The 6074-nt window shown below is 45.1% G+C and overlaps 1 pseudogene; it reads left to right on the top strand.

The window, feature by feature from the left end:
- Positions 1-399: 399 nt before the first annotated feature.
- LOC133766273 (small ribosomal subunit protein uS2-like) lies at positions 400-5722 on the top strand (annotated as a pseudogene).
- Positions 5723-6074: the final 352 nt, after the last annotated feature.

Genomic DNA, 6074 nt, shown 5'->3' on the forward strand with positions numbered 1-6074 from the left:
CGTGTGCAAGCCAGCAGTCTCATCCTCCTGCAGATGCCTGGGCTTCTGAAATGCTTTTGGACTTGGTCGTGACATCTTACTGGCTCCTTCTGTAAGTAATGAGTTGAATAAAAATCTTTGGCATGTCCTGATTTTGTATGTGCCCGAAAGTCAGTATTTTACATTTTAGAAAATTATGCTTTAACATTTTATAACTAATACATAATTAATGTATTGATCAAGAAGGAATTAAATATTTTATTTTCTACATTAGCTGAGGAGTGCAGCCTTAGTCTAGGTTTGGATCATATATTGAAGAGACAAATGGCTGGTGAGACAGGAGACCCCTAAAGATGTAGCAACAAGCCCCCTCAGCCTTGATCTTGGCTGTGGAAATGGGGACAGGTGAGGGGAAGCGTGATGGGTGGCAGCCTGGGCTGGCATGGTTGTTCCCATGGGAATCCATCTCTATGGCAGACGAAGTCAGTGATGGAAAAGGCACTCATCAAGCCGTAGCTAAGAGGTGCTGTCTGTGAGGACATATCCTGTACTCCCGAGACCCCCTGATCCACTCAAATGGCTTCTATGGGGGGTGGAATTCTCTACATTTCTCATGAGGTGAACAAGAGAAATTTCATTTTATTAATGTTGTTGTGATCCTTATTTATTTCTAGACTGGCCTGCCTGGAAAAGAACTAAAGTTAATGATGAGATTGTGTAATTGATACTTGACATGGATTAAAAACAAATGTGCCACAAGCCTCATAAGGAGCAGTGGCCGAAGAATTGGGACCTCATGTTGGCTCCACCTCCCAGTAGCTGTGTGACTTCAGGCAGGGAGTCCTCAGACACAGCTTCTCATGTGTGCAAAATGGAGCTAGCTTCCCCAGGTATGTCCCAGGTTGCTATGAGGATTACAGAGGCACACATGTCTATGCCATACATGTCACAGGCAACATGACAACACCCAATATTGTCATCTCGTTAGGAACTCAGACTGCTCTAAGTGTTCTTCACGCAAAGATGACTTAACCTGCAAAGTTGTTATTGTCACATGTTAGAGCTGAGATTCAAGTGTTCCTCCTGGAGGAGTCGGGATCTGAACCTAGGCGATGTGTCTACAATGTCTGTGAAGCTACTCACTTCTCCGTGCCGTGTTAAACAGTGAAAGCTCTTCACTGCTTCGGAAAGGTCTATGTGAGAATACACTGTGTTACTTTTCCTTCACTCCTGCCACCAAGGGACTCATAATCTAAGGCAGGTGTTGAGGTGGGGAATACTGCTGCCCAGGCAAATATCATCAAAGAAAGTTGAACTTGACACACCCTACCAGAAAGCTTCTGTCAAACAGCTTTTGTTAGCTTTTATTTTCCATCATTGGTATGATGACGATAATAGCCTTTATAATTTTTCCCAATATAAAATTGACTGTGCTTTTTCAAAAGACAGAGCCCTGTAGAAATTCCTTGGTAGAGGAGCCACCCAAACCCTGTGCTTGTGTAGCAAAGCAGCCTCTTCTAGAAATGTACCGGGGGCCTTCAAACAGCTCATGGAAAATGTGTGTTAAGAAAAACTGCATTAATTTCAAAGTTTATTTGCATCAAAATAAATTCATGTTTAAATTTTTTTCTTTTTTTTTTTTTTTTGAGAGGCAGAAAAAAGGGAGAAGGAGAGAGAGGAAGAGATACAGAGAAACACATACCCCCCCAACACACACAACCCCCTTCCCCCCAGCACACATACAAACATACATACATCTGTCATCCATCGGTTCACACTCTGCAAATGTCTGCAGCAGCCAGGGCTGAGGCTGCGGCTGAGGCTGAAACCAGGAACAGGGAAGCCCTCTCTGTGGGAAGCAAGGACTCAATTACCTGAACCCTCACCTGCTGCCTCCCAAAGCCAGCAGTAGCAGGAAGCTGGAACTGGGCACCAGACTCAGGGTCTGAACCCAGGTATTTCTGTATGATGCATGAGTGTCTTAACAGCTAGGTTAGATGCCTGCCCCCACAATCTTATCTTTTTAATTCCACTTTCCAAGAACTTTTTGAAGCACTCTCATGATTGAGCATGAGGTTGAGAAGAGCAAACAGCTATGTGAAGCTTTTCAGAATAAACAACGGCCTTGCATTCTGAGCACCTTGCACCATTCTCTTGGTGTCCCAGTGCATTCAAACGGACACCTCTCAGAAAGTTAAAACATGGTGAGTGCACCTGTCTGCAGACCACGTGCGGATGGGCACAGCACCCTGCCTCAGAGAAAGCCTGCACGCTGCCCAGCAGCACTTCTTCTCCAAGACTCTGCTGTGGCGTTTGGCCAGCCCTTCATCCGGCATACATTCCAGCCCAGTGCAAGTGGAAGAGGTCCAGAAATGCAAATGCTTCCACAAACTGCTGCCAGTATGGCTTGGCACTGGCTGCAGACGCCACAGAGATGGACAGGCAGGGCATCCATGAACTTCCTATCAAGAGTTTTGCATTAAGGACCTGGTTTTACCTGTGGGCTTTCATTTTGATGATGTTTTCTTTAGCCAGTTCTCTGCATTCCTACTTTGTTAGGCACAACTCATAAATCACTCTTCTTCTCCCTTAGTCCAAAAGATGCTCAGTCTGTCATCCGCTTCCACCCTGAAGCATGGACTCCTTCGCCTTCTCAATGTTCTCCTATTTGAGTTCCTGCACATGGTACCCAGAGCCAGTGGGCATCTTCTTTAGGAAGCATCCAAGCAGCTTGGCACTTAATCAAGTCACCTGGGATATGCGTTCTTCCATGGTCTTGGGTCATGGTTCTTACAATTAGGCTTTTGCCTGAGCAGTGGCTGTCCATCCATTAACCCAGGTCCTTAGGAGTCAGGTTCTGTTTTATTCATTGGTCTTGAAAGCATCCCCAGCCCTCCACTACATGAATCTAGAGTCCCACTCCATTTCGTCAAATTTTTCTGACATCAGAAGGCTGCCAGTCTAGATGCATGAGCTGTGTGCACCCCTGTGTGGCCTGTCCTAGTCTTCCTTCCTGTGTGGTGGGAACTGTCCCACTGTGTTACCTCACATCCCACCATGCTGGAATGAGCGTTGTGGCTTCTGCTGCCTGTGATCTACCCAGTTTTACTTAATTCAGCTTTCGTAGTGGGAGGCATTCCTGGGTGAGGCTCCAGTCCTAGGACCTCACAGCGCCTCCGTCCACTGCACTCACTGCTCCGTGCCCACTCTACCCCCAATATGATTCACCTTCACATAGTTCATGGATTTGTTACATTCTTACAGTGCATTCATAATTTTGCCACAAAATTGATTATGAACTATTAATTGAAATAACCCATCCATGGTGAAAGGCCTAATGCCTGTCTCACATTATTCATATAAAATAGACTGCCATTATCGAGTGAGAAACATTTTCACTGTAATTCTACTGTTTATGCTTTGAATGAGTTCAGAGCATTCTTCTCTTTCTGCAGCTCTTGTTCCCCTAGGGACACTCTGAATGAGGGGGGGAGCAGACAGGGGCAGCAGTGGCTCACATTGAAGATTCTATTCTTTTCCGCCAAGTGATGGAAGATGTTATTCTTTTCATGCTCCATGGAAATAAGGAATATTTCATTGTAAATATTTACCTTCTCGGCACAGCTACAACACAGTTGGAAACCTGCCATCTGCAGCCCAAACTCCCATCAATTCTGAACCACACTATTGAGGAATGCACACTGCATCAGAGAAAATTAATGGCAAGCGTATAAAATAACAAGGGGTAAGATCAGAAACTCCAGAGTTCTGTCTGAGGATGAAAACTGGGAAGTGAATGTTTTTTTACTTGTATATCATCATGTTCTTCTAGTTCTTGATTTTCTTTTCATTTAAGCAAGATTGAATTATTGGAGCCGGCGCCGTGGCTTAACAGCCTAATCCTCTGCCTTGCGGCCCCAGCACACCAGATTCTAGTCCCGGTTGGGGCACCGGATTCTATCCCGGTTGCCCCTCTTCCAGGCCAGCTCTCTGCTATGGCCCGGGAAGGCAATGGAGGATGGCCCAAGTCCTTGGGCCCTGCACCCGCATGGGAGACCAGGAGAAGCACCTGGCTCCTGGCTTCGGATCACCGAGATGCACCGGCTGCAGCGGCCATTGGAGGGTGAACCAACAGCAAAAAGGAAGACCTTTCTCTCTGTCTCTCCTCTCTCCCTCACTATCCACTCTGCCTGTCAAAAAAAAAAAAAAAAAGATTGAATTATTGGAAATCTGTTTATCATTTCGTTTTTAAAGAGAATCTTGTTCCATTTTTTAAAATGAAAATACATTAGAAGCACATAAAGAAGAAAGTAAAAGTCTACAATAATTACCAATATGTGATTATTGCTTGTGGTTTGCTGTATGTTAATTAAAGATATTCTTTTCTATGCGTCTACATATTATATTTTATATTAATGTCAAGATTCCGAACCTAACATTTTGTGAAATGGCCTTTCAGCAATACAGCTTAGGCATTTTTATGTAGCGACTGACATTATTCTCTTTAAAATATACAATCTTGTGGAAAATCAGCTCCCTTTCACAGACTTCTATTTTGTATGGAGTTTCCACTTTATAAGAGGTACTCCATTGCGTTGGATTTGCTCCTAAGTAAAAAATCAGTAGTTTGCCTTTCCATGGTTCCCAGAAAGGCGTCCACCCAGCATTATTCTTCTCTCTCTCTCTCTCTTTTTAAGGATTTGTTTATTTATTTATTTGAAAGGCAGAAATACAGAGAGAAGGAAAGAAAAAGAGAGAGAGACAGAGAGAGATCTTACATTTGCTGGTTTACTCTTTAAATGGCTACAATGGCCAGGGCTGGGCTAGGCCAAAGCCAGGAGCCAGGAGATTCTTCTGAGTCTCCCACAGGGGTGCAGAGACCCTAGCACTTGGACCATTTTCTGCTGTTTTCCTGGGAACATTAACAGGAATCTGAATCGGAAATAGAGCTGTTGGAACTTGAACCGACCCCCATATGCTACAGGCCGAGACTTAACCTTCTATGCCACAGCACTGGCCCCCCAGCATTATTCTTCATTCCTGATTAACTTAAAGAGAAAATGTCACAGTGCTCAGAGCCCTTGTTCAGAGCCTTGTCCTGCAAATGAAGCTGCAGGATGGCTTCACGTTCCTCACAGCAGGAACTCACTTAGGTGGTGCCATCCTTGACTTCCAAAAGCCACACTACATCTACAAAAGGAAAAGTGATGATATCTACATCCTACATCTGAGGGGACCTTGGAGGAGCTTCTGCTGGCCGCTCAGGCCATTGTTGCCACTAACAGCCCTGCTGATGTCAGTATCACATCCTTCAGGGACAGTAGCCAGAGAGCTGTGCTGAAATTTGATGCCACCGCGAGACTGCCACTTCTATTGCTGGCACTTCATGCCTGGAGCCTTTACTCACCAGGTCCAGGCAGCCTTCCAGAAGCTGTGACTTCTGGCATCTTATGTTAATGAGGCCACCATTGCTTGTGCAGCAGAGTCTCCTCCGTGCTAGGTGGACATCTCAGTGCGACAAGAGAACTTGTTGTTGATGGGTCTGATGTGGTGGAAGGTACCCTGGACTATACATGCGTGGTACTATCTCCCATGAACACTAATGGGAGGTTATGCCTGATACAGAGAGCATGAAGAGTTGGAAAAGGACAAGCAAGCAGATGCTGCGAAAGCTGTAACCGAGGAGGAATTTCAGAGTGAATGGATTGTCCTAGCCCCTTGGGTTTACGCCTACTCCACCTGAGTTGCAGGCCAGTCTGGAGGTTCATGTGCCCTCTGTGCCTTTTCAGCAGTTCCCTACTGAAGACTGGAGTGCCCAGCCCAGAGCTGAACTGGGCTTTAGGTCCACCTTACAGGCCACCAAATGGTAACGACCACCACTAAATGATGCTAAGCTGCTCTTTCACACTCTCTGAAGCAAAATGGAAATAAGATTGATGGAAAATAAACACAAGCTTCTTTGTAAAATACCTGTAGACTGTATTTGTGTAGCTTTAATTTTCTTGACTCCGCATCCTGTTTTCATTGATCTATATGAGTATTCCATTGCTAGGACCGTGTTGTCTTCTTGATTGCTGCAGCTTTAGAAGTCTTGA

The sequence above is a fragment of the Lepus europaeus genome, chromosome 9 (genome assembly GCF_033115175.1).
Source record: "Lepus europaeus isolate LE1 chromosome 9, mLepTim1.pri, whole genome shotgun sequence".
NCBI lineage: Eukaryota > Metazoa > Chordata > Mammalia > Lagomorpha > Leporidae > Lepus > Lepus europaeus.